General features: G+C 59.5%; 1 protein-coding gene across 1 annotated transcript in view; it reads left to right on the forward strand.

The window, feature by feature from the left end:
• The first annotated feature begins 18,793 nt into the window (after positions 1–18,793).
• C1H1orf159 (chromosome 1 C1orf159 homolog) overlaps positions 18,794–24,839 on the forward strand; it is a 34,557-nt gene continuing 28,511 nt past the window's right edge. The window contains 2 exon segments of the mRNA XM_063703514.1: positions 18,794–18,811; positions 19,771–19,822. The gene's annotated coding sequence lies outside the window, so the exon portion shown is untranslated.

The following is a 24,839-nucleotide window of genomic DNA, read 5'->3' on the forward strand; positions in this document are numbered from 1 at the left end:
GGACAGCGGACCCCGAGGAGCTGGTGGAGACACCCAGGGCCCTGCGAGGCCTCAGCCTCCCCGTGTCGCGGGGCCGTGTGCAGGGTCTGGGTGTAGGGACAGCCACACTGTGCCAGGCCTGCAGGAGACCCCTCCCCCCTGAGGCAGCCCCCTGGTTCCTCGGGGAACTGGATGTTACTGGCGCTCCAAGGACAGCACAGAACGGTTTAGGGAGGGAAGCGCTGGTGACCTGTTCTGGTTTTTGAGAGTGGAGTCGGGGTGGCAGGGGTGAGGGGGTGAACGGTTTGAGAGTGGAGTCGGGGTGGCGGGGTGAGGGGGTGAATGGTTTGAGAGTGGAGTCGGGGTGGCAGGGGTGAGGGGGTGAATGGTTTGAGAGTGGAGTTGGGGTGGCGGGGTGAGGGGGTGAATGGTTTGGGACAGGGCAGAAAGCAGACGCGGGCATGTGGGGAGGGGGGCGTGAGGGATTTCGCCATGCGGGGATGTTTTGACAGCACTGGTTACCTGAGGCCTGTATTTCTTTCTTTCTTTTTTTTTTTTTTTTTTTTTTTGAGACGGAGTCTCACTCTGTCACCCAGGCTGGAGTGCAGTGGCGTGATCTCGGCTCACTGCAAGCTCCGCCTCCTGAGTTCACGCCATTCTCCTGCCTCAGCCTCCCGAGTAGCTGGGACTACAGGTGCCCGCCACCATGCCCAGCTAATTTTTTGTATTTTTAGTAGAGACGGGGTTTCACCGTGTTAGCCAGGATGGTCTCAATCTCCTGACCTTGTGATCTGCCCGCCTCGGCCTCCCAAAGTGCTGGGATTACAGGCGTCAGCCGCTGCGCCCGGCCTTACCTGAGGCCTGTATTTCTTAGGAGAGAGAGAAAACCACTAAGTTTTCTTGCACACAGGAGGGGACCTCAGCAAGGTAGCATGAGCAGCCGCCCTTTTCCAGGAAAAGAAAACAAAATCTACGTCCTGGGAAGCTTTCCCTCCCCACGTCAACCACCTCCCCGGCCAGACCTGTGGAAGGGAGGCTGGGAGGCCTCAGAGCAGGGCCAGTGCCTGTGTAGGGTCAGTCAGCGGGGAGGAAGTGGAACATTAAACCCCAGGCGGAGTCGTCCTGGCCGCCGGCCCAGCCTCTGCCTGACGCTGGGGTCAGGGCCCAGCATCTGCTGAGGTGGCCGGGCAGGCAGGCAGCGGGCAGGGCGCAGGGCGAGGGGTGCGGCCACTGGGAGCCCCCCACACCGGACCCCGAGCATTGAGACTGCAGTGCCCACCCAGCCGGAGCGTCATCCTTGGCAGGACCCCACCAGGAGGGATGTACCAGGGATGCTGGACACCCAGGCCCCGCCACCCCAAAACAACATCTCCACGTAAACCCAAGCGACCTTCCCTGGGGTGGGTGTGACCTGCCCTCCCCACCATGATCAGGGCAGTTTTCTCCACCTGTAGCTCCCCCGGGCTCCCCAGGGTTCCTGGTCCTTCTCCTCTGTGTTTCCTGCTTGCTCCTAAAACTCAGCTTTCAGGCGGAACACACAGCCCGGAACCATCCTGCTCTCAGGCAGAACACGCGAGCACACGCAGCAGAGCTCTGCTCTTCCTGGGGTTTTAAGGATGAGACATTGCAAGGTCCCCCGGGCTACACAGTGACCCCTCTGGCAGGTTGTGCCCCCCAGAGTTCATGGTTAGAATCCAAACTCTCAGTACCAACAACACAAGCGTGTGTGGAGAAGGGGCTACGAGACAGGTGAGTATGTGGGAAGCAGCTGTGAGGATGAGCCCTGGCCGGGTCCCACTGGTGTCCTAGTTGCAGGAGGAGGTTAGGGCAGAGGGACACGGGACGGACATGCGCAGAGGCCGCCTGAGAGAACGCAGCAGCGGGAGAGGCCTCCGCAGAACCAGCCCGGCAACCCTGGGACACCAGACCTTCCCCTCCCCCTCCGAGGCTGTGAGAAAATACATTTCTGTTGCTTAAGTCCCCAGGCTCGGTATTTTGTTCCGGCAGCTGGAGCTAGGACAACCCCAGACGCACCCGGCCAGCCCCGAGGGAGGGCGTTCACCGGCTTCCCATACGCATTGTAGGAGGCCACATGGGCACCCTCCTCAGCCCTGGGCACCCTTGTCGTACCTGACAACCCTGTGTAGATTCCCTGCAAGCATCCAGGGGCCAAGGCGGCCGCAGGCTCCTCAGACAAAGGGCTTCCTCCACACACGGGCTCAGGACTACGGGCTCCCTGACATCGACTTCCCCGGCAGCCGCCCTGGTGTTTCTCCCATTTGCCAGCGGACACATCCCAGGTGACACCCCACCTCGGATGAGGCCCTCCTGGCAGGTGCCCGGCCCCAACGCCCAACGCCCAGGGCTCGCGGCGGCGATGGCGGCGGGTCCCAGGCAGGAGTGGGATCTCTCTGCTGTCCGGTCCTGCCCCTTGCCCCTGAGAGGCCCCACAACCCCACCCCCAGCGCACCCTGCATGGGCACCCCCGTCTCAGGCTCTGCCTCCCATGCCCTGACCCCGGGCGCAGAGGGCCACGTGCCTGTGACTCCGCTTCCCTGGCGATGAGGGGTCTGGCCTTGTGTCCCATGACTCGGGCTCTGCTCCCTGACGACCTCGCTGGGGCTGCCCCCACCCTTCCGTGGAGTCCTTCGCGACGGTTTCTAAGGGTTCAGAGCGCAGCATTGATTTCAACCATGTGTCTCTGTCGTTAAAATAGTCCCCTGACTTTGCCTGTGGAATGTTTTGCTCTCTTCCCATTTTAAGTTAAATGTGGTCAGTGTGACGGAAGGAAATGTGGGTTTTTCTCCAGACCGTCTTGTGCAAGGAGAAGAAGCCTTGAAAAGAAGAGGCACAAACTATCAGGAATGTCCTCGAAGAGATGAGCGAAAGCACGTGGCCACAGAAAACCATGAGGATGCAACAGAAAGAACGACGCCGAGGGGCCGGGCGTGGCGGCTCACGCCTGTCATCCCAGCACTGTGGGAGGCCGAGGCGGGTGGATCACGAGGTCAAGAGATCGAGACCATCCTGGCTAACATGGTGCAACCCCGCCTCTACTAAAAATACAAAAAATTAGCCGGGCGTGGTGGCGGGCGCCTGTAATCCCAGCTACTCGGGAGGCTGAGGCAGGAGAATGGCGTGAACCCGGGAGGCGGAGCTTGCAGTGAGCCGAGATCATGTCACCGCACCCCAGCCTGGGTGACAGAGCGAGACTCCGTCTTAAAAAAAAAAAGAAAGAAAGAATGACTCCAAGGACAGAAACAAAAAGCGCTGGAAGGGATGGAGCCAGGACGTTCCCCGAACGTGAGGTGAAAAGGCAAAGAAAATGGGATAGAAAAGGTGATTAGAGAACCTGCTCCAAATTGCAGCAATATTCACCAGAGAAAGAGAGAGCAACAACAAAAAGAAAAGATAAAGAACAAAATCATTTAAAAATTGTAATTCAAGAACATTTCCTGGAGCCGAAGCTCAGGCATTTCCAGACAGAAAGAGCCACTGAGGACCCCGTGAAAGGGATGAAAACGGAACCACACAAAGATCCACCTTCACAGGACAGCAGAGATGGAGACAAAAAGAAGGCCCCAAAAACTTTCAGGAAAAAACCCGCAGAAACAGGTTCCATACCAAGGCCCCGGGGTTGGGATGCCGTTGCCGGACCCACAGCAGCCTCGGGAGCCGGGGACCCTGCGGCGAGGTTTTCTCAACTCGCAGGGAAGCGAAGGCCTTGGTGGGGGCCCGCCCTGTGCCCTTCACAGGCAGCTGCAGCTGCGGGCGTGGTGGGGGCCCACCCCGTGCGCCTCACGGGGAGCTGCGAGGGGCTTGTTCCACCAAAACACCGAGAAGACAAGAAAGGGGAGGTGTGGGGCCCGGGAAAATCCCACCCAGGGCAGAAGCAGTGGGGCCTTTGTGACACGGACCACGAAGCCTGCAAGACGCCAGCCCTGCCCCAGGCCCGAGGGAGCCGACCAGCCCCGGGCAGGGCAGGAGGCTCCAGGAGGCCCCTCAGAAATACCTGGCGTGCCGGAATTTAAGTCATGGGGGAGAGTCTGAGGCTGAATTAGTAATGAGTTCAGAGAAAGCTAAGCAAGAAGAAAAGCAAAGGCGATTATTAACTTCAGGCAAACAGCTCAGAGTTCGGGTGAGAATAGGCGGCCACGGTGGACCCGGCACCAAGCCAGTCCCCGGCGCCCAGCGGAGTGACAGCAGAGACCAGGCGCGGCGCGTGACGGTGGGACAAGAGGTGGGAGGGCAGCAAACAGCCCCTTCCACAGGGCAGATTCAGGGCTGACCCTGAAGCTGGAGTGCTGAGAAGCTGCTGTTTGCCGGTGACGTTGCAAGTAAACACAGGAGCCTCCCAGCACACGGAGCTGGCGGCCTCGGCGCAGCCTGAAGATCACATGTGTCCAAGCCTTGCAGAAGTGTTTGACTCTCAAGCAACCTACAGGCATAACTGGTTTTTTGTTTTTTTTTTTTTGAGACAGAGTCTCACTCTGTTGCCCAGGCTGGAGGGCAGTGGTGCAATCTGAGCTCACTGCAACCTCCACCTTCCAGGTACAAGCGATTGTCCTGCCTCAGCCTCCAGAGTAGCTGGAATTATAGGTGCCCGCCACCACATCCAGCTAATTTTTTTGTATTTTTAGTAGAGACAGGGTTTCATCATGCTGACCACGCTTGTCTCGAACTCCTGACCTCAAGTGATCCACCCGCCTTGACCTCACAAATGCGAACCACTGTGCCCGGCCACAAGCATAACTTTGATAGAAAAGGCAATAACAAATTAAGTTGGTGCGAGCTTTACCCTCTGAGTCCTCGGAATCATTTTTAAAACATAAAGGTTTCCAGAACTCACAGCTGTGAACTTAACTGTTCTCAAGGGGGTATCTTTGATTGATTTTCCTAACTCTTCTACGATAATCGGGCTTTTCCCCTCTTCCACTTCCTCTCGTTCTGGCAGCCGATGCTCATCCATAACAGTGTCTGTTTCCCTGGATTTTCCTATCCCAGGGCCATGCAGAGTGCAGCTCCCCTACCACGGCCACGGCATTCTGTCCCTCTGTCGCGTGGCCACGGGTGGCTCAGTGCTGTCGGTGCCTCTCCGTGTCTGAGGCCAAGGGCAGGCTGGTGCCCCATTCGCTCTGTGCCTCACAGGCGGCCCTGACACTCTGTGCTCCAAATCTCTGCAGGACTGGATTTCGGCCGGGACAGAGGAGGCTGTGCCCCCACCCACGTTGTTCCCAATGCCCACGCACCTTGTCAACTGGAATAAATTTGGTTTCCCTGCAAGAGCTCTCTGCCAGGAAATGTAAATCATGGCTTCTCAGTCTCTCTCCCCCTCTGAGGGCCCCCTGGCTGGGTCATTCACAGGCCCCCAGGAACTCTGGGGCCTTCGCAGCCATCTTTTCCTACAGGAACCCCCAGACACCCATAATCATCACGGGGACCCAAGACCCCAGCTTCTCCCGGGGGGCACATGGTCACCCTGTGGCCCCCTCCAGGCATCTACGGTCAGGCTGTGGGACCCCAGGCCCGGCCCACCTGGCCAGCACAGCCCTGCAGGCCCCAGCTGACCCTCACCACCCCCCAGCCAATAGCAGAAGCCGCCAGCCCTGGGGAAGGCCCTCTGGCTGAAACCCTCCTCTTCTGAGGCCTTGCCCTCCCCACGGGCTCCGCCTGCCACAACTGTGCCCTGGGCTCACCAGCGGGACCCCCAGGTCCTCCCCAGCGCACCATGGAGGCCCCTAAGGGCTGGGCCTCGGCCAGGCGACTGGGGAGGGGCTGGTCCCGGAAGAAAAGCTTTGTGGGGCCGTGGGTGCGGGGCTTTCGGCTCATCAGAAGCCACCAGCCCTTGAGACAAAACCTCCCAGACGCTGTGGGTCAGACCCACAGAGCCTCAGTCCTACCTGGTCCCGGGACGGCGGAGGGCGGTGTGGGCCTGGTCCCGGGACGGCGGAGGGCGGTGTGGGCCAGGCGCGGACTCCCCCGGGCGCCCTCATGGTCTTATCTCTGCCTGGCCGGCGGAAGGCGGCGGGAACCTTTGCCTGGTACAACCACTACCGCTCCACAGCCCAGGAATTTGGCATTGAATAATTTTTAACTTCTGCTCTGAGAGAGGAGCTGGCCTTGGATTTAGTGTCCGTGCATGCAGGAATGCCGGGGCTCCATTTTCAAGTAAGTGCCTCGCGGAAAGCCGGCCTCGGAAAAGCAGAGAGAAAAGAGCAAGAAAAGTCAGAGGGGCAGATCTCGCTGGCGTCCAGCGGTGGCCAAGCCCGCAGCCCAGGTCTGACCTCACAGATGGACAGCTCCCCATGTGGGAGAAGCCGTGGGCATCTGGTGGGGGGGGGGGGGCACCAACTCCCTGGGGTCTAAAGCAGGGTTTGCACTTCCTGGCAGGGGGGAAAGGCTGCACCTCACACCTCTCTGGGTGCAGAGCGGCTCCGGGACGGCTCCCCTCTCCTGCGCGCCCGCCCCACCTGTAACCCCAGGCCTGGTCCCACACGATATGTTTGAATGCCAGAACCCGACGCAGCCCGTGCCACGCCCGAAACCTGCACCCCCGTCTTGCGGTCGCTGCCCTTGGCAGTCAGCACGAGCGCCAGACCTGGGGGTCCTTCTGTGCTTGTCCGAGGCTCAGGCCTGTGACCCTGGCTGCAGGCTGCCCCAACTCCCACAGCACGGGCCACCAAAGCCCCAGTCCTGGGCCACAGCGGGGCGGTGGCAATGACACCCAGGGCCCTGCGGCTGAACGTGGCCAGGGCTTCACAGAGACCCGGGGCCACCTTGTCTCCAGCCACGGTGGGGGAGGCAGCGGCCCTGTGGCTCTGCCCATGGAGTTGGGAAACATAAGGCCCAAAAGCAGACTTGTCCTTTAACTGAGTTTCACTGGGGCCGGCTTGGGGACCCACCTCTCACGAGAGCACTGGCCTGCCGGCATGCCAGAGCCCCTGACACCACACAGGAGCCGGGTGGGGCTGGGCGTAGCCCGTGGTATCGGCCCCCCAGACCCGGCCACCTCGGCCCAGGGCAGCACCCGGGGAGGACAGGGGTCTGGGTGGCCGGCGGCTTCCCGTGGCCGCTGCTCAGCCCCACTCTGTCCGGCCCCCTGGGAGTGGCTGTGGAGGGCGCCCTGTGTGCTGGAGGGGCAAGATGGGGAGGGCTCTTGTCCAGAGACCCAGGGGTGCTGTTTCAGAAAACAGAGCATCATGTGCTGGGACCAGACACAGCTCGTCTTTTCCAGGGGACGGCGAGAAGGACACGCTCGGTTCCGCACTCTCAGGCTCCTGCTCCTCACAAGGCAAGCGCCTCCAGGGAGCTGCATTTGGGAAAATATCCACCAAGCACTAAAGAAACACAACCATAAAGAACCATAAAGCATCCACGCGGAAAAGCTTATTCAGATCAATAAAGCTGCGGCAGGCCGGGCACAGTGGCTCACGCCTGTCATCCCAGCACTTTGGGAGGCCGATGTGGGCGGATCACGAGGTCAGGAGATGGAGACCAGCCTGGCCAACACGGTGAAACCCCGTCTCTACTAAAATACAACAAATTAGCTGGGCGTGATGGCACGTGCCTGTAGTCCCAGCTACTAAGGAGGCCGATGTGGGTGGATCACGAGGTCAGGAGATGGAGACCAGCCTGGCCAACATGGTGAAACCCTGTCTCTACTAAAATACAACAAATTAGCTGGGCGTGGTGGCACGAGCCTGTAGTCCCAGCTACTCAGGAGGCTGAGGCAGAAGAATTGCTTGAACCCGGGAGGCGGAGGTTGCAGTGAGCAGAGATTGCACCACTGCACTCCAGCCTGGGTGACAGAGCGAGACTCCGTCTCAAAAAACAAATAAATACATAAAATAAAAGTAATAATAATAAAAAAACTGCAGCGAGGGCCCAGCGTGCACACCACTCATCAACAAGTCAAAGCACGAACCCTGTGGGCGCAGCAGCCGGACCTCGGGTGTGCTGGCTTTCCGACACCCAAACCAGCAAACCTCACACCCGCTGCTCGCGGAGGGCCGCTGAAGCCGCAGCGAGGTGAGCGAGACTCCCCACTGGGGACAGAGAAAGACCCCTCCTCCCCCATGGCAGAGAAAGACCCCGCCTCCCCCAAGGCAGAGAAAGACCCCGCCTCCCCCAAGGCAGAGAAAGACCCCGCCTCCCTCAAGGCGGGCAGATCACCTGAGGTCAGGAGTTCGAGACCAGCCTAGCCAAAATGGTGAAACCCCGTCTCTACTAAAAATACAAAAATTAGCTGGACGTGGTGGCGGGCGCCTGCAATCCCAGCTACTTGGGAGGCTGAGGCAGGAGAATCTCTTGAACCCAAGAAGCAGAGGTTGTAGTGAGCCGAGATCGTGCCACTGCACTCCAGCCTGGGCGACAAGAGCAAAACTCCATCTCAAAAAAAAAAAAACGGAGAGAATTCCAGGGAGGAGGCCACCACGCCGGTGCCACCCCGGGAGCAGCTCACACTGACTTCACAGATGCACAGGGAGGCCGTGGTGCAGGACAGGCAGACTGGCTGGCAGGCCAGCACTCCAGGCTGCTGAGGGGCCGCTGCTGCCAGCTGACGGGGAGGCCCTCGGCCCCCACCCCGCGGCCCCTGCCCTCCCCCGTCCCCCGTCCTTCCCGGGGGTCCCTGACTGTGACGGACAGCAGTGTGTTTGGTGTCTCCTGTGCCTGCAGAGTAGTTCTGGAGTCTGTCTCTGGAGTCTGCTTGTTTGAAGGCTGCTGTGACTTTCTTATATTTATCAGCAAATTTTGGGGATTTTTTTTCCAGTGAGCGGATGGCCCAGGGCTGGAAGCAGGGTCCGTGCTCCCCCAAGCTGCTCTCCTGGGCTTCCTGAGGGCTCAGCTCTCCAGAACGAGGTGGATTGAGGATGGGTCCCCTCCAAGTGCACTCCACCCCAGGCCCAGCACGAAGGGTACAGAGGGCAAAGGTCTGGATGCGGTGCCCCAGCCTGGGAATCTGTGCTTGCCTGGGACCCTCGGCGGGAGGTTGGAAGAGGACGGAGGACCCAGGACTCTTTCTGCACGGGGCCTGGGCCATCCACTCCTTGCCCTGGGGTAACTTGAGGGCCTGCGGAGGAAACATCTTTCCTGGAATCCTGGCCTGAGAGGATGCTAAGGGTTAACCCCTGAGGCTGACCCCAGGGGCGTCCATTCCTGTACAAAAGGCCCAGCTCAGCCAGCCCCATCGGCCACCTCCGTCAGGGGAAGAGTGTAGCTCAGGTGAGGTGTCGGGCGGGCCCCTGCTGGCCTCAGAGTCCACCCCTGCAGGCCACACCTCGGCCGTGGCAGTCCCTTTGAAGGAGAGGAAGGCCCGGAGGAGAGGCCTCGAGGCAGACACACACCCTCCCCTGTCCCCGCCACGGTCCTCCGAGCTCCTCCATGCCTGCTCCTTTGGTGGAGGCTCCTGTGGGGGCAGCTGTGCTGGGCCCTGAGACCAAGCACTTCCCTGCGGGGTCAACAGGCCACCTCACTGTCTGAGTGCCACCCTGGGGCGTCTTTCTGGGCCACAGCCCTGGGAGCCGGGAGCTCCTCCAGCACCATGGCCTTCCCTATCCTCTCATCAGAACAGAGAGAGCAGGCACGGGGGCCGTCCTGTACCACGCAGACCAGGCTCCAGCAGCCGGGGCTCCCACCGCCCCTGAACTGAGCTGGGGACTCACGGTCAGAGACCCCCCTTTCCCCACATCCCTCCTGCCTCCCCCAGGCGGACAGACCCCTCGGCCTCCACGGCCGCTCAGGGGCTGCCCTGGGGAAAGCCTTCCGTGGCCTTCGTCCTGGTGAGCCCTTATTTGTCAAATAAATATTTGCCCAGGGTGGGGCTTGCCGCTCAGGGTCAGGCATTAAATGAGCCTAAAGTCCGCGGAGCCTGCAGCGGTGCCGTGGCCCAGGCCAGTAGCAAGTGAGGGGGAGGCTGGACCGGGGGTCTCTGCCTGACCTGGATGCATCTTCCAGCGCTGAGCTCCTGACTCACAGAGACTCTGCAAGGCCAAGGGGTTCTTGGGGTCTGGAGAACGTGGAGACCCCGGAGCTGATGCGAGGCAGCCTCCCCCTGGGTGGGGCAGTGGGTGGCGAAGGGCCCCACCCTCAGCCTGTGAAGCTCCTTCCAAAGAGAACCTGCGGTGCCTGCCCTGCCTGTGCCCACAGGGCTGCAGTTTCCAATAGAACAGAGGCTGAGGGAACCCGGGAATGTGAGGTCTCAGAGGCAGCAACCCCACGCATGTGGCAGCCCCAAGCAGTGAGCGGACTGGGTGCAGGAGGAGGCCCCCAACAACGCCCAGAATTCACGTGGCTTCCTGCATGAGTTAGCTGCTGCCGTGTAACAAGTGACCCCACATGCAGTGGCTGGAACATGCACGTTTACCACGTCTGCTTCCAGGGCTCAGAAACTCAGAGCTGTGGACGTAGCAGGAGGCACAATTGCGAAGTGGACAGGCTGGTGGTTTCTCAGAGCTCAACTGCAGGGCATGTGTGTGCATAGGTGTGTGCCCAGGTGTGTGTCCAGGTGTGTGTGCAGGTGTGTGCACAGGTGTGTGTCCAGGTGGGTGCCCAGGCGTGTGCGCAGGTGTGTGTGCTCAGGTGTGTGCACAGGTGTGTGCAAAAGTGTGTGCCCAGGTGTGTGTCCAGGTTGTGTACAGGTGTGTGTCCAGGTGTGTGCTTAGCTGTGTGCGCATGTGGGTGTGCAGATGTGTGCGCAGGTGTGTGTGCAGGTGTCTGCTCAGGTGTGAGTGCAGGTGTGTGCACAGATGTGTGCAGGTGTGTGCTCAGGTGTGTTGCACGGGTGTGTCCTCAGGTGTGTGCACAGGTGTATGTGCTCAGGTGTGTGTGCAGGTGTGTGTGGGGTGTATGCAGGTGTGTGCTCTGGTGTGTGCACAGGTGTGTGCTCAGGTGTGTGCACAGGTGTATGTGCTCAGGTGTGTGCAGGTGTGTGTGTGGTGTATGCAGGTGTGTGCTCTGGTGTGTGCACAGGTGTGTGTGCTCAGGTGTGTGTGCAGTGGTGTGCACAAGTGTGTGTGGGGTGTGTGCAGGTGTGTGCGCAGGAGTGTGTGCAGGTGTGTGCTCTGGTGTGTGCACAGGTGTGTGCTCAGGTGTGTGCGGTGGTGTGCACAGGTGTGTGTGGGGTGTGTGCAGGTGTGCGCGCAGATGTGTGCTCAGGTGTGTGTGCAGGTGTGTGCACAGGTGTGTGCTCAAGTGTTTGCAGATATGTGCTGAGGTGTGTGCACATGTGTGTGCTGAGGTGTGTGCGCAGGTGTGTGCCCAGGTGTGTGTCCAGGTGGGTGCCCAGGTGTGTGTGCAGGTGTGTGCGCAGGTGTGTGCACAGGTGTGTGGCGTGTGCACAGGTGTGTGCGCAGGTGTGTGGCGTGTGCGCAGGTGTGTGTGCAGGTGTGTGCGCAGGTGTGTGTGGCATGTGCGCAGGTGTGTGCGCAGGAGTGTGCTCAAGTGTGTGCTGCATGAGCTTCCGTACTTGCTCCTGGGCTTCTCACTGGCCAGGGCTGGTGTCCAGGGCGAGCCATCCCAGGCAGAGCACACAGGACGCAGCGTTTACAGCCCCATTTGGAGAGCACCACCTTCACTTCTGCCTTTGTCCACAAGGGAGGGGCTTGCATGGGGGAAGAGTAAGCGCTGCCTGCCCGGGGCCCTGGATGTAGAGCGGCCTGCAGCCAGGACTCCTGTCCGGTGTGTTTGGTGTTGCTGTTTTCCTGGAAGCCTCTGAGTCCCATCTGCGGGTTTGCTGGTACTGGTGGCTGGCTGGTTAATGGTATGAAGTAGAGCAGTTTTGAGAAGATCTGCATTTCGTTTTAGCTTCATGCAGGCACACACGACCCTGCGGGGCCAGGAGAGCAATTGCGGAGAAGGCTGCGCCCTGAGGCGCAGAGCTGAGGCCAACAGCAACCGCAGAAGTGTGGGGCTTGTCCTCGTGCTGCTCCTCAGTGTTCCTCCTCATTTTCACAGACACAGCTCCGTGCTTTGCACGCATTTCACCATCTGTGTCATATGTAATTAAACTGCATCCTTGCACGGCCAAAGCTCTGGCCTGCGTCTGAGTGACTGGCGTCCCGACGGTGAACCAGGGTTTCCTGTGTGGACGCAGGACTTTGGTGCATAGAGACCCGCGTGGGGCAGAGGGGCTGGTGGATGGGGCCCCCGGTGGGCGTCTGCGGTTCGAAGCCGGGGTGTCTGCCCCACGCTGGCCCCAAGGGTGTTGGTCACAGGCCCCACCTCCCCGCGGGCGAGGGGCACCCCTTGATTCAGGAGGTAGAATGTGGCAATAGAGAGAGGCGCCATGGGCACGGGAAGACGCCCCCACCTCGCTGAGTCGCCAGCAGGTAGGAAGGGGGGGCCCCTGAGGCACGGGGGCCGTCGGGGGATGTGAGGATGGCTGTGGTCTGAGCTTCGAGGTGCCGTAGCTTCACTTCTGAGGGAGCTGGCCTCACAGGCTGAGGCGAGGGGGGGCCTTCTGCCACCCACCCAGCCCGGCGGGGCTGCCTCGCATCAGCTCCGGAGATCCCCCAGGTCCTGAGAACCCCTGCTCAGGGTCTCCTGAGGAAGGTCCCGGCCACACTGCCTGACTTCCCGGGCAGGAGTCGGAGCGGCTGGGTCGGCAACGCCAAGTGCAGTGCCCAGGTCCGGGCCCGGCACCCGTGAGGGAGAGACGCCACCTGCAGGCGGGCTCAGGGACCTGGCACTGGGGAGACGAGGGTCCGCGGATGCCCCAGCCTGTGCTCCCAGGGCCCCACGACCCAACCCGAGAGTCTCTGCCTGGGTGCCAGGCCCACTGAGGCCACAGGGGAGGGCGGAGGGCGGGGTCCCGGGGAGGCCATGGCGGGACAGAGGCCCCCCAGCCTCCTGCCCAGCCAGGCAGCCGAGCTCCAAAGGCAGCTGCAACCATGGTCATCTCAGCCCTGGCAAGGTTGAGGCTGTCCCACAGCCGCCGGAGGCTCTTTAGCCAGCACAGGACAGTTTCTAGGGAAGAGACGCCCCCCACACAGAGGGTTCCTGAAGCTCTGAGGAGGGAGCACCCACAGCCCAGCCCACTGGTCCCCACGTCTCCTGGTCGTCCATCGGCCGAGAGCCCAGTGGGCATCAGGGCCAGTGGCTCAGCCTAGGAGGCTCCAGAACCTCAGGGCTGGCACCCCTCTGCCCAGAGCAAGGAAGGCCCCGCCCCACCCACAGAACAGGCGCCACGTGAGGCTGGCCTCACCCCTGGGCCTGCTGTGGCTGCTGTAGGGGCAGGAGTCCCAAACGGGGTGGGGCGGGGGGGGAGCAATCCCAGGGGGCAATGGGGGAGGGGCAGCGTGGGCACTGGGAGGGGCTGGGGGTCGTCACAGCCCTGTCCAGGGCAGAACACAGGGCCTGCCTCCGCAGAGCAGGAGGCTTCAGCCTCGTTGCAGGGCAGCGGCCTGGCTGGGGAGGAGGTGGGGCCATGAACAGCACTTGCCTCCTTTAATTAGGGGATTAACTGTGTGCTGATAATTGAGCCTCCCCCAGCACCTGCCTGTTTGGAAGAGCTAACACCTCCACCTGCTCCTCCCTTAGGCAAGGAGGCCTCTGGCCCTGCATGTCGGTGTGGGGGGGTGGACAAGGTGTCCAGACTCAGCACTGCCGGGGGTAAAGGGCACCCAGCTGCAGTTCTGAGCCTCCCTCGTCCACGCACGTCCTGGTGTAGCTGTGTGGGGACTGAGCCCCTTCCCCGTGAGCTGAAGAGCGCCCCCCCATCAGGGAGGCACGGCCTGGCCTGCTGGGAAGAGCAGCCCTTCTGGGAATGGCCTGCGGATAACTGGAGTCCCAGTGCAGCAGGAAGCCAGCGAGCCTTGGCACGCCAGCCCCAGGGACCGCACAGAGGTGACGCAACAGAAACCGAACCCCACCAAGGCCCCCAAAACCGAGCCCCACCGAGGCCCCCAAAACCGAGCCTCGCTGAGGTCCCCAGGAGCCCTCAGGAGGAGCTGCTGTTTGGCATGGCTGGGAGCTCCGCCTCAGTTTCCCTCTTTCCGAAGTCATCTCTTAGGCTTTTTGTTTGTTTTTGAGACGGAGTCTCGCTCTGTTGCCAGGCTGGAGTGCAGTGGCGTGATCTCGGCTCACTGCAAGCTCCGCCTCCCGGGTTCAAGCGATTCTCCTGCCTCAGCCTCCCAAGTAGCTGGGATTACAGGCGCACGCCAGCATGTCCAGCTAATTTTTGTATTTTTAGTAGAGACGGGGTTTCACCATGTTGGTCAGGCTGGTCTTGAACTCCTGATCTTGGGTGATCCGCCCGCCTTGGCCTCCCAAAGTGCTGGGATTACAGGCTTGGGCCACCAAGCCCGGCATCTTCTAGGGGTTTTGAACTATTTGTCCAAATAGCCATGTCCTGGAATAAAGGACAAAGTCAAAGGCCCAGAGACCATCAAGCCCAGTCAGGGCCGAGGAGCTCAGGGATCCCCCACCACAGCTTCCCCCAGCGGAGCTCAGGGACCCCCACCCCCCACCCCTGCTTCCCCCAGCGGAACGGCAGGAACAGGAAGGCAGTGTCACAACCAGGAGGCATCCAGGCCCATGTGAGTGGTCCAACGTCCCGCACCCCTGGGGTGCCCGCCCCACCCCTGCTCACTGCTGTGATCTGTGATCCAGCTTCACCGTTTTGCCCTTTAAGAGCTGTAGAACCAGGCACGGTGGGAGGGGGGCGGGTCGCATGAGCCTAGGAGTTCCAGACCAGCCGGCTCGACACAGCAAGTCTCCGTCTCTGCTTAAAAACATTTTTAAGAGGGAATGGTAGACCGTGGAACCACCGAGCACGCGCCCTTTTGAGGCAGGATTTTCTCGCCAGCCAAAGCCCTTGGAGTTGTTCAGGTCCCCCCAGATGGACGCTGCCTCCTTTTTTGTTGTTTTTTTTTTTCGTTTTTTGGTTTTTTTTTTTGGAGATGGAGTCTCGCTCTGTGGCCCAGGGGCGCGATCTCGGTTCACTGAGACCTCTGTCTCCTGGGTTCAAGTGATTCTCATGCCTCAGCCTCCTGAGTAGCTGGAATTATAGGCGTGTGTCACCACACCTGGCTAATTTTTTTTATTTTTTAATGGAGACGTGGTTTCACCATGTTGGCCAAGCCTGTCTCAAACTCCTGACTTCAAGTGATCCGCCCGCCTTGGCCTCTCAAGAGTGCTGGGATTCCAGGCGTGAGCCACCGCGCCCGGCCGGATCCTGGCCTCTTCATGGTGCCCGCTCCTCAGGGTGTCTGCACGGGGTGGGCTCACCACCCACCTGGGGGGGGAGTGTTGTTTCGAGTTTGGAGCTATTAAAATGAAGCTGCTGGCGAGTGTGTGAAGTTTTTATTTCTCTGAGATGGATGCCCCAGAATGCCACTGCTGCCTTCCACGGCACCTGCATGTTCCAATTTTTAAGGAACTGCCAAGGGCTCTCCAGGGGGCCGCACCGTTCCGCAACCCCCGCAGTGATGAGGGACCAGCTGTGGCTGTTTAAATCCTGGCCATCTGGACAGGCGGTGGCATCTCCTTCTGCTCTTAATTCACAGCCCACCAGCAAACATTTTATACTGTATTTACAAATGCGTATGTTCTAACTCCTTTGCAAACACTTTGAATTAACAAAATCTTCCCCACTAAATCACTGATATACCTCCAGACTCGTTAAACATATAGTTTGTTCCTAAAATCTCTTAAGTTTTCCAAGACCCTACATAAATGCAGTAAGATTCCACTTAAACTACAGAGCCTAAATAATTTCCTCATTTGAAAGATGATTCAGTGGCAAAGCCGACCTTCTCTCAGGACAAGTTCTCTTGAGCATTATGAATGCTGGGCTGGGCACGGCAGCTCACACCTGTGGCCCCAGGTGCTGTGGGAGGCCAAGGCAGGAGGATCCTTGAGCCCGGGCGGTCGAGGCTGCAGTGAGCTACGATGGCACCACCGCACTCCCGCCTGGGCGACAGAGCGAGTCCTCATCTCAAAAAAACACCCCGCCCCTACAAAACCCCATGCATTACAAACATAAGATGGTTCTATTTTAATACAAAAAATATTAGTGCACAACTTTTTAGTTCCCCAACCTTCCCATACTGCACCTGAAGTCTCTGGGGAGGAAAGTGCTCCCTTTTGGGGACACAAACAGCCCAGTTGGCAGAGGTGGGGTCCCTGGTGTGATCTGTGGGCATCTGTGACTCACGATGCTCCCCTGTGGCCTTCAGACCTAGCATCCCTGCTATAACCTGAGGATGGGATTCAGCCCGTGTGGCCCTTACGGGAGTAAATGTCGTTTCTGTTTTAGTCTAGAGATTGTCCTTCAACTTGATGTGACCCTACGGCGTCCTTATGTTTCCACCTGGCCTAGTGGAATCCTGCACCCTTTTGTGTTCTCGGGAATGTGCACCCCGTGGGGTTACTCAGGAGGGAGCCTCCAGGGACATCTCGCGTGGCCTCATCTCCCTTCCCCAGGGAGAGGACGAGCTATCCACTGCCTGCCTGACAGACGAGGGAGGGAGTGCCCAGTGCCCAGGCAGCTGCTGTCAGGTTGGCCCGCGCCGGCAGGGGCTCTGCTCCCAGAGATCAGGTGGGCGCTGGTCGCAGAGCACAGTTCAGCAGGTGCTGGGCGGGCCCTGTTGGGGCCTGCAGCCCGGGCCCGAGGCACACACACATGCACTGCACGACTTCCCGCAGCTCCAGGACTTTGCCTTCTTCCCTCTGACAGGGGCCAACGTGTAGAGAGGTGCAGACCACCATGAGTGACGGAACAAGGGGCGGGGACACTTGTGCACCAAGCTCCAGCATAAGGACACGGTCACCCAGGGCCACAGCCCCAGGCCAAGCCGAGGGGTAGGGACTTGACACTGACACAGGCAGCTTCCGCAGCTGTGAAACCACCCGGGAAACGCTGGTCTTCAGGAAATAGTCAAGAAAGTGGACGCCAGGCATGGTGGCTCACGCCTGTAATCTCAGCACTTTGGGAGGGCCAGGCGGGAGGACTGCTTGAGCCCAGGAGTTTGAGACCAGCCTGGGCAAAACAGACCCCCGTCTCTACAAAAAAATAAAGAAATATGTGTCAAGGCATGGTGGCACACACCCGTGGTCCCAGCTACTCTGGAGGCTGAGGTGGAGGATCGCTTGAGCCTAGGAGGTCCAGGCTGCAGTGAGCCACGATCATGCCACTGCATCCAGCCTGGGTGACAGCGTGAAATCCTCTCAAACACAAAAAAACAAAAAGGAAGTGGAAACACTGGCTCAGCTCCACGATGAGTTGCCGCAGACGGCAAGAGCCTGTGGCACAGACTGGACTCCGAGAAGGGGACCGCGACTGTGTCCTCCCCGTGGTCCTCAAACGTCGCCCAGGCCAGGTTCCTCTTAATGGGACCGACACAGAAGCTGGACGTCCGCGGGCGCATGGCCGGAAACCCTGCAGCTGTCAGCGAATCCCTAGCGCTGGGCGCCCACGCCCAGGTGTCCCACGGCCAGAGGCACTGGTGGCATCAACTCCTCCAGAGGCCCCGAGGGAACCCTGGGATGGACCCTCAGGCGAACACTGTCCCTCTAAAGAGAAGACACAAACGTGACTTCCCCAGCTGTCCCCAATACTGTTTACAAAACATCCTCACGCTGTTAAGATGGGGGCTTTATTTCCATTGAAATCTCTGGCATTTAAACTTGGGATGGAATCCGGAGGCGGCGTCCATCAAGGAGGAACAACCCCAAGGCGCATGCAGGACGGGCCTGGGAGCTCCCGGGAGCAAGGCAGCTGGGGGGTCTGGGGGCCTGGGAGGTTGGGGGGTCTGGGGGATTGGGGGGTCTGAGGGGTTGGGGGTATATGGGGGGTTGGGGGATCTGGGGATTTTGGGGGGTCTGAGGGGTTGGGAGGGTCTGCGGAGGTTGGGGGGGGCCGCGACACCTGCAGCGCCCCCCCCCCACCCTGCGCGCTGGCCCAGCTAGGAGAGGGCCCGGGGACACCGACAGGACCCAAGCCTTTGACGAGCGGACGGATGCCCCCAGTTCCTTCGGGGAGCTCCTTTAAACATGTTTGCCGAAAGCTGCGGGCGCCGCGGGACGCACAGAGCGGTCTTTTCTCCGAGGGTGGCTCAGAGGCAGAGCCCCGGAAAAACCCACGCGCCCGGCCTGTGGGGCAGCGACACCGCCCAGACCCCGGGGCCGCCGAGACTCACGGGGGAGCGTCCTGAGACCGCAGAGCCCTGACCCGTCCGAGAGGCGAAGCCCCGGGAGCCCTCTGGGTCCGAGCCGTCCCAGTCCCGCACCCAAGGCAGGGTCTCTCCCGCCGCGCTCCGACCCTGGCCGCCGAGGTCCCAGCACTGGCACCGGCCGCGGACCTGGGGCGCATTTGGCGGCGGCTCGCGAGGCGCTCGGGGCGCTCCGTGGGTCTGGAGGACGCTGGCCCCGCGCGCACGCGGCCAAACGTGGCGCAGCCGCGCCGGCCACCCCCAAACGCTCCGCCTGCGCCTAAACCGGCGGAACGCTAAGGACGCCGACGCTTGTGCGGTCGCCCGGGAGACCCCGACGACGCCCCGCCCCGTCTCCCGGCAACGCCAAGCAGCCGGCGCGCGAGGAATCCGGGGGAATGTAGTCCCTCCCTGTCAGGGACCCGAGACATGCGCTGAGTTTTCTAGGACTACATTTCCCAGGGTGCTTCGCGCCCCGCCCCGGCACCCCACCCACGGCCTCGCGCGACGGTACCACCAGGTGAGGGCGGCTCTCGCGCGGGCCGCCGGGAGTTGTAGTTTTCTTTGGGAGCTGCGGGGCCTGGCGCCGGGGCCGGGGCGGAAGAAAGACTACAAGTCCCAGGGGGCGCGGCGCCACCGCCTGAGGGCGGGGTGTACGAAAGAGAAACCCGGAGGGCGCCGGGGTGAGTGAGGGGCTGGGGGCAGGCGTGAGGGCAGCGGGTGGGGGCGCCGGGGTCCGTCTGGGCGGCCGGGTCGGCGCAGGGAGTGCGAGAGGCAGACAAAGGTCGGCGGCCCCGGCCCGGCCCGAGGGACGTTCCCTGCGCGTCCCCCATTGTGCGGCGCGCGGAGGAGCCGCCAGCGCCTGGGCCCGCGTCCTCGTCGCCGCCTCCCAACGAGCCTGGCCGCGTCCTATGGGGGAAAGGCGCCCGGGCTGAGCGGGACGCCTGGGGAGGGGAAGGGGCGTCTGAGGAGGGCAGGGGGACCCCGGGGAGGGGTGGGGACGGGGTCCCTAAGGAGGGGAGGGGGTTCCCGGAGCGGGGAGGGGGGATCCCTGGGGAGGGAGGGTGGTTCCTGGGGAGGGGAAGGGTTCCCGGGGCAGGGAAGGGGGTCCCTGGGGGGGAGGGGGCACCTGGGGAGGGGAGGGGGTCCCTGGGGGGGAGGGGGTCCCTGGGGGGGAGGGGGCACCTGGGGAGGGGAGGGGGTTCTCGGGGCAGGGACGGGGTCCCTGGGGAGGGGATGGGACGGGCGCCCGGGGAAGAAAGGGGGCGCGTTCGCCTCGCCTTCCCGGCAGCCGGGAGTGGGGGCACCGGCGCGGTCCCCGGTGTCCTAGAAGTCGGCCACGATTCAGGTCTTTTTCCCGCGAGGCTTTAGGATTTGTTTTTGTCCGTTTGTCACCTGGAGTAGCCGAGGGCTAGTCGGGGTGCAGTTTTTCAGGAGCGCGTTGTTCCGGTGGGAGCGAGTCGATGATTGAGTTTGGGTGTAATTTAAGCCCAGGTATTCGGGGGCATTTCTTACCGCGTTTCAAAGCAAACGCGGCTTCTTCCCCGGGAAACTATTTTGTGGCTGAATTCTTAGCCGCCTCGTCCTGTTAAATTCCAGGATGTCAAACTTGGCCCCTTTTTTTGGTTTTCATTTTTCTTAGTATTACCACAGTGTGCAGAGAAGGCAGAGCTGCGTCTTCCTTTTATTTTTCCGTAAGTTACTGGGGTACAGATGGTGTTTGGTTACATGGGTAAGCTCTTTAGTGGTGATTTGTGAGATTTTGGTGCTCCCATCCCCCGAGCAGTACGCACTGCACCCTATTTGTAGCTTTTTATCCTTGTCCCCCTCCCACCCTTCCCTCCGAGTCCCCAAAGTCCATTGTATCGTTCTTAGGCGTCTTCCTGTTTCCCGATGGCTTAACCTGGGAAACCCGCGCAGAGGGAGCCGGCTTTGAGCCCCGGGGTAGGGGCGGCCGCCTGGGATGTTCAGTGATGCGCCTGATTACTCAGGCTTATGTTCCCCGTTTGCATTCAGCCAGGATCCGTCATGGCCACGTTGTTTTTAACATACATGTTTATGAATTATACAGAAACGTTCTTTTCCTGACACACATCCCTCCCCCAGTACTCCTCCTAAAAGCCGGTCAGGAAGGTGTCTCCACGCGCAGTCACCTCAGCCCTGGGGTGCACAGGCAGCATCCCGGGAACCCCTGAGATACCTCTCAGCCCCTCCCTGCCTTGCGGCTGCTCTCCACCTGAGCTTTGACTTACTGGGTAGCTCCTTTAAAGAACAGCTAGCGCTGTGGGTGCTGGGGTGGGAGATCGCTTGAGACCAGTCTGGGCAACATAGGGAGACCTCGTCTCTATAAAAAATAAAAAATATTATCCAGGCATGGGGGCAAGCACCTGTGGCCCGTTACAGTAGGTAGCTAGTCAGACATGAGCAGGGCAGAAGAGGGGCCCCCCCTCTACAAGGGACATTTGGCTGGTAAGAGAAGGCGGCCCTGGCTGGGCGTGGTGGCTCACACCTGTAATCCCAGCACTTTGCAAGGCCGTGGGGGGAGGGGGGCGGATCACAAGGCCAGGAGTTCAAGATCAGCCTGGCGAATATGGTGAAACCCCGTCTCTGATAAAAATACAAAAATTAGCCGGGCATGGTGGCGGGCACCTGTAGTCCCAGCTACTCAGGAGGCTGAGGCAGGAGAATCACTTGAACTCGGGAGGCAGAGGTTGCAGTGAGCCGAGATTGCGCCACTGCACTGCAGCCTGGGTGACAGAGCGAGACTCCATCTCAAAAAAAAAAAAAAAGCCTTGAGGGAGCGTGCGCACAACTCCAGTAAACTCTGTGCATGCTCCCTCCCAAGTGCCCGCAGCCGCTGAGCGTGTGGACGGCCCACCCCGAGGGAAGAATCGGGAGAAGTAACACGCCGGAAGCCTCCAGCGTGGAAGACCCTAAGTCAAAGGTCAGACTGCACACTTAGTCTCTCAGGTCTCCTGCCTGGCCTTCTTCCAAGGGCGCTTTACTTCCTTTCATTCCTGCTCTAAAGCTTCTTCATAAACTGTTGTTCCTGCTCTAAGGTCTCTTCTGCCTCCTGCCCGTCCATCAAACTCTTCTGAGGAGGGAAAACTTGAGGTTCACTGCTGCTAACGTGCTTTGGTGTCAGAAAGGGGACTTATTCTGCCACTAACAGTCCCAGCTACTCGAGGGACTGAGGCAGGAGGATCGCTTCAGCCCTGGAGGTGGAGACTGCAGTGAGCCGAGATCACAACGATGCACTCCAGCCTGTTTCACAAAGAAAAGAAAGAGCCACCTCTTCTCACCACTCTGGTTGAGGGTTGCGTGTGCCGAGGTGGAGTGTGGAGCTCAGGTGAGCCTGCAGAGCTCTATTACCGGCAGAATGTATCTGAGTTTCAGCACCAAAGTATGTCAGCGGTGGCCTCGATTCTCGCTGCCTCAGAAGAAAGAATTTGATGGAAGGACATGAGGCTGAAGGAGAGACTGAGGCAAGTTTTTTTTTTTTTGAGACGGAGTCTGTCTCTGTCGCCCAGGCTGGAGTGCAGTGGCACAATCTCGGCTCACTGCAAGCTCTGCCTCCCCGGTTCATGTCATTCTCCTGCCTCAGCCTCCCGAGTAGCTGGGACTACAGGTGACTGCCACCACGACCGGCTAATTTTTTGTATTTTAGTAGACACGGGGTTTCTGCATTTTGGTCAGGCTGGTCTCGAACTCCCAACCTCAGATGATCCGCCCACCTCAGCCTCCCAAAGTGCTGGGATCACAGGCGTGAGCCACCGCACCCCACCGACTGAGGCAAGTTTTAGAGCAGGAGTGAAAGTTGTTGAAGAAGCTTTAGAGCAGGAAGGAAAGGAAGTACCCTTGGAGGAGGGCCAGACGGGCGACGTGAGAGATCAGGTGCGTGGTTTCACCTTTTGACTTGGGGTTTTATAGGCTGGCAGGCTTCTGGGGTCTTGCACCCCTTCTCCCCTGATCCTTCTTCAGGGTGGGCTGTCCACCCATGCAGCATCTTGCTAGTACGTGGGCGGGAGCATGTGCCATGTGTTCCCTGGAGGGAGGGAGCGTGTGCCGTGTGTTCACTGCGGGGAGGGAGCGTGCCCCGTGTGTTCACTGGAGGGAGGGAGCGTGCGCCGTGTGTTCACTGGAGTAGTGCGCATGCTCACCTGAGGCGTTCTTCCGTTACCTGTCAAACGTCCCTAGAAGGTCATAGAACAGTTACACGCCGCCATTTTGCCTCTCAGTGCACACGCTTGAGCCAACTCGCCCAGTTCCTGAGATCGCATCGGGAAGCTGCCAATCACCGGATTTCATGTGTTTTCTAGCTATTGGGAGCCTGTCTTTCCCTGGCGCTGGGTGCAACCAGTTCTTTTAGACAGTTAACAGCCACCTGACCATCACCTGATGGTGGCCTGACATTCCCGGTGGGGGGATGGGCCCGATCCTGCCCTGCTCACGTCTGCTGAGCCACCTACGGCAACCGCCCGACTCCGGTGTGCTGAGCCCACGGGTAGGTGGGCAGCGTCTACCATGCATGTCAACAAAGGGGGATGTCTCCTTTACACCCCATCAAGAGGTTTGCGGTATTTGTTTTCTATCAAAGCACGAGAGGGGATCTTTAGATAGAGAGGCCTGTGTTTAAGGCTCCCAGACAGTTCTTATTGGGCCCTTAAAGCTACGTTTCACGTTGGCTTCCTTTGCTTGCTACGAAGATGACCAGCATTAGCTACACGGATGCAATGGAAGCTCCAGCCAGCCCTCGGTGCTGTGTTTACCGAGGTTCCGCAGCGTGAGAAACCCGCCAGTGGACCCTCCCGCCTCCCCTTTTCAGTTACTGCTGCCTGGGCGGCTGGAGTTACGGTGAGCGTGGGTGTGGTCTACCCACTGCCCCGGCCGGTGGTTGCTTTTACAGGGTTGTTTTGCAAGATGTTACTTATTTAAAATTACAGTGACCTGAGGCATCATTTTTTTCTTGAAACCAATTCTTTGTTGTTGTTGTTGAGACGGGGTCTGGCTCTGTCGCCCAGGTAGAGTGCAGTGGTGCGATCATGGCTCACTGTAGCCTTGACCTCCCAGGCTCAAGAGATTCTTTCACTTCAGCCTCCCAAATAGCTGGGACCACAGGTATACGTCACCAAGCCCAGCTATTTTTTTTTTTTTTTTGGTAGAGATGAGATCTCACTCTGTTGTCCGGGCTGGTTTTGAACTCCTGGGCTCAAGCGATCCTCCTACCTTGGCCTCCCAAAATGATGGGATTGCAGGCCTGAGCCTCCACACCTGCCCTGAAACCAATTCTTCTAAGGGAAAATAAGAGTGGTGAAAGAGTGTATAGCACAATTTAAATTCTCACTAAATTTTTCATTGCCTTGTAGAAATTTTCATCCCATTATTTAGCTTTTTTGGCTCCAATGAGATTTTTAAAATAGAAAATGCATTTGTTTAGTTACTAAGGCATAATTTACATGCAGCGAAACACACAGAGCTTGTGTCCAGTTCAATTGTTTTGACAAAGGATTCACCAGACTCCTCTCGTGATGTAGAATCTGCCTGTGATCCATGGAGATTGCCTCGCAGGCTGCTCCAGCGCCCGCCTGCCGCGCCGGACAGGAGCGCTGCTGTGATTTTACCGACACTCTGAGTGTTAGGAGTCACATGTGCGGGCGGTTTTGCGTCTGCCACGGCTCACGCGGTGAACTGTTTTTGAGCTTCCTCTGAGGTGCTGCACAGAGAGTGGGTGTGGGGTGCGCTGTTGCGTGCTCCTCGTCTCTGAGGGCGCGGGTGGGTTTCCGCTGTCTGAAGAGTTGGGCCTATTTTTGTGCACGTGTTTGGCGGGCATGTGTTGTTTCTCTTGGGAACGTGCCCGGGGGAGGGCCGCATCCCAGGTGTGGAAGTCCCAGCGGTTCTGTGTGTCCCCACAGCCGAGAGGCCGAGTGCCGTTTGGTCGTGGAGGCTTTAGTTTGCATTTCCCTGACGCTCACCCGTGTTGAGCACTGTCCACTCGTCTGTTGCCATTCGCACACGTTTTCTGAGTGTCCGAGGACGTCTTTTGCCCATTTTTTTGATGACCAGATTGTGAAAGTCCTTTATATATTCCGTATTCAGGGCTTTTGTCTGGTACGTGTACTGTGACTATCTCCCATTCTTTGATTTGCCTATTAATTTTATTACTGATGTTGTAAACTAAGAATAAAATCCTAAGTCCCCCGCCGACTGAACGAGCTCCCTCTTGGTCAAGGGGACCCCAGAGAAACCTTAAAAATTGAGTTTCCGGCCATAAAAGGATGGGAGGTTGGACACACCTGGTTATGCTCCCACCCTGTTTCAGTTTAGACACGACTGACCAACATTAGTGTTAAAGTGGAGATCACAAGGCTGACAGACTCTGTGGCAATAAGACGCCGAGTTACGATCAGGACCTAAGGCCGTGCCAGGCCGGGGTTAAGTCACACACCCTCACAGTTAAAGAATAAGGCTTGGGTTTTCCTTTCCTCTAGCTGGCCTGAGACAGGCGGTATGGAAACAGTGATGCTGCCAGGCACTAACTGACCCCCCATTTCACGGCCATAACTACAGCGTCACTTTCCATAACTTCCTCCTGATAAGACACCGCTGGCCACGGACTGGTTCTGCTGGTCTATGGAGGATGTGACTGGAGTGACTCCCGGGCCCCGCCTCACCTTTGGCCATATAGGGCCTCATTGTCTTACATGTAAATGT

This window comes from Gorilla gorilla, chromosome 1, assembly GCF_029281585.2.
Source record: "Gorilla gorilla gorilla isolate KB3781 chromosome 1, NHGRI_mGorGor1-v2.1_pri, whole genome shotgun sequence".
Lineage (NCBI taxonomy): Eukaryota > Metazoa > Chordata > Mammalia > Primates > Hominidae > Gorilla > Gorilla gorilla.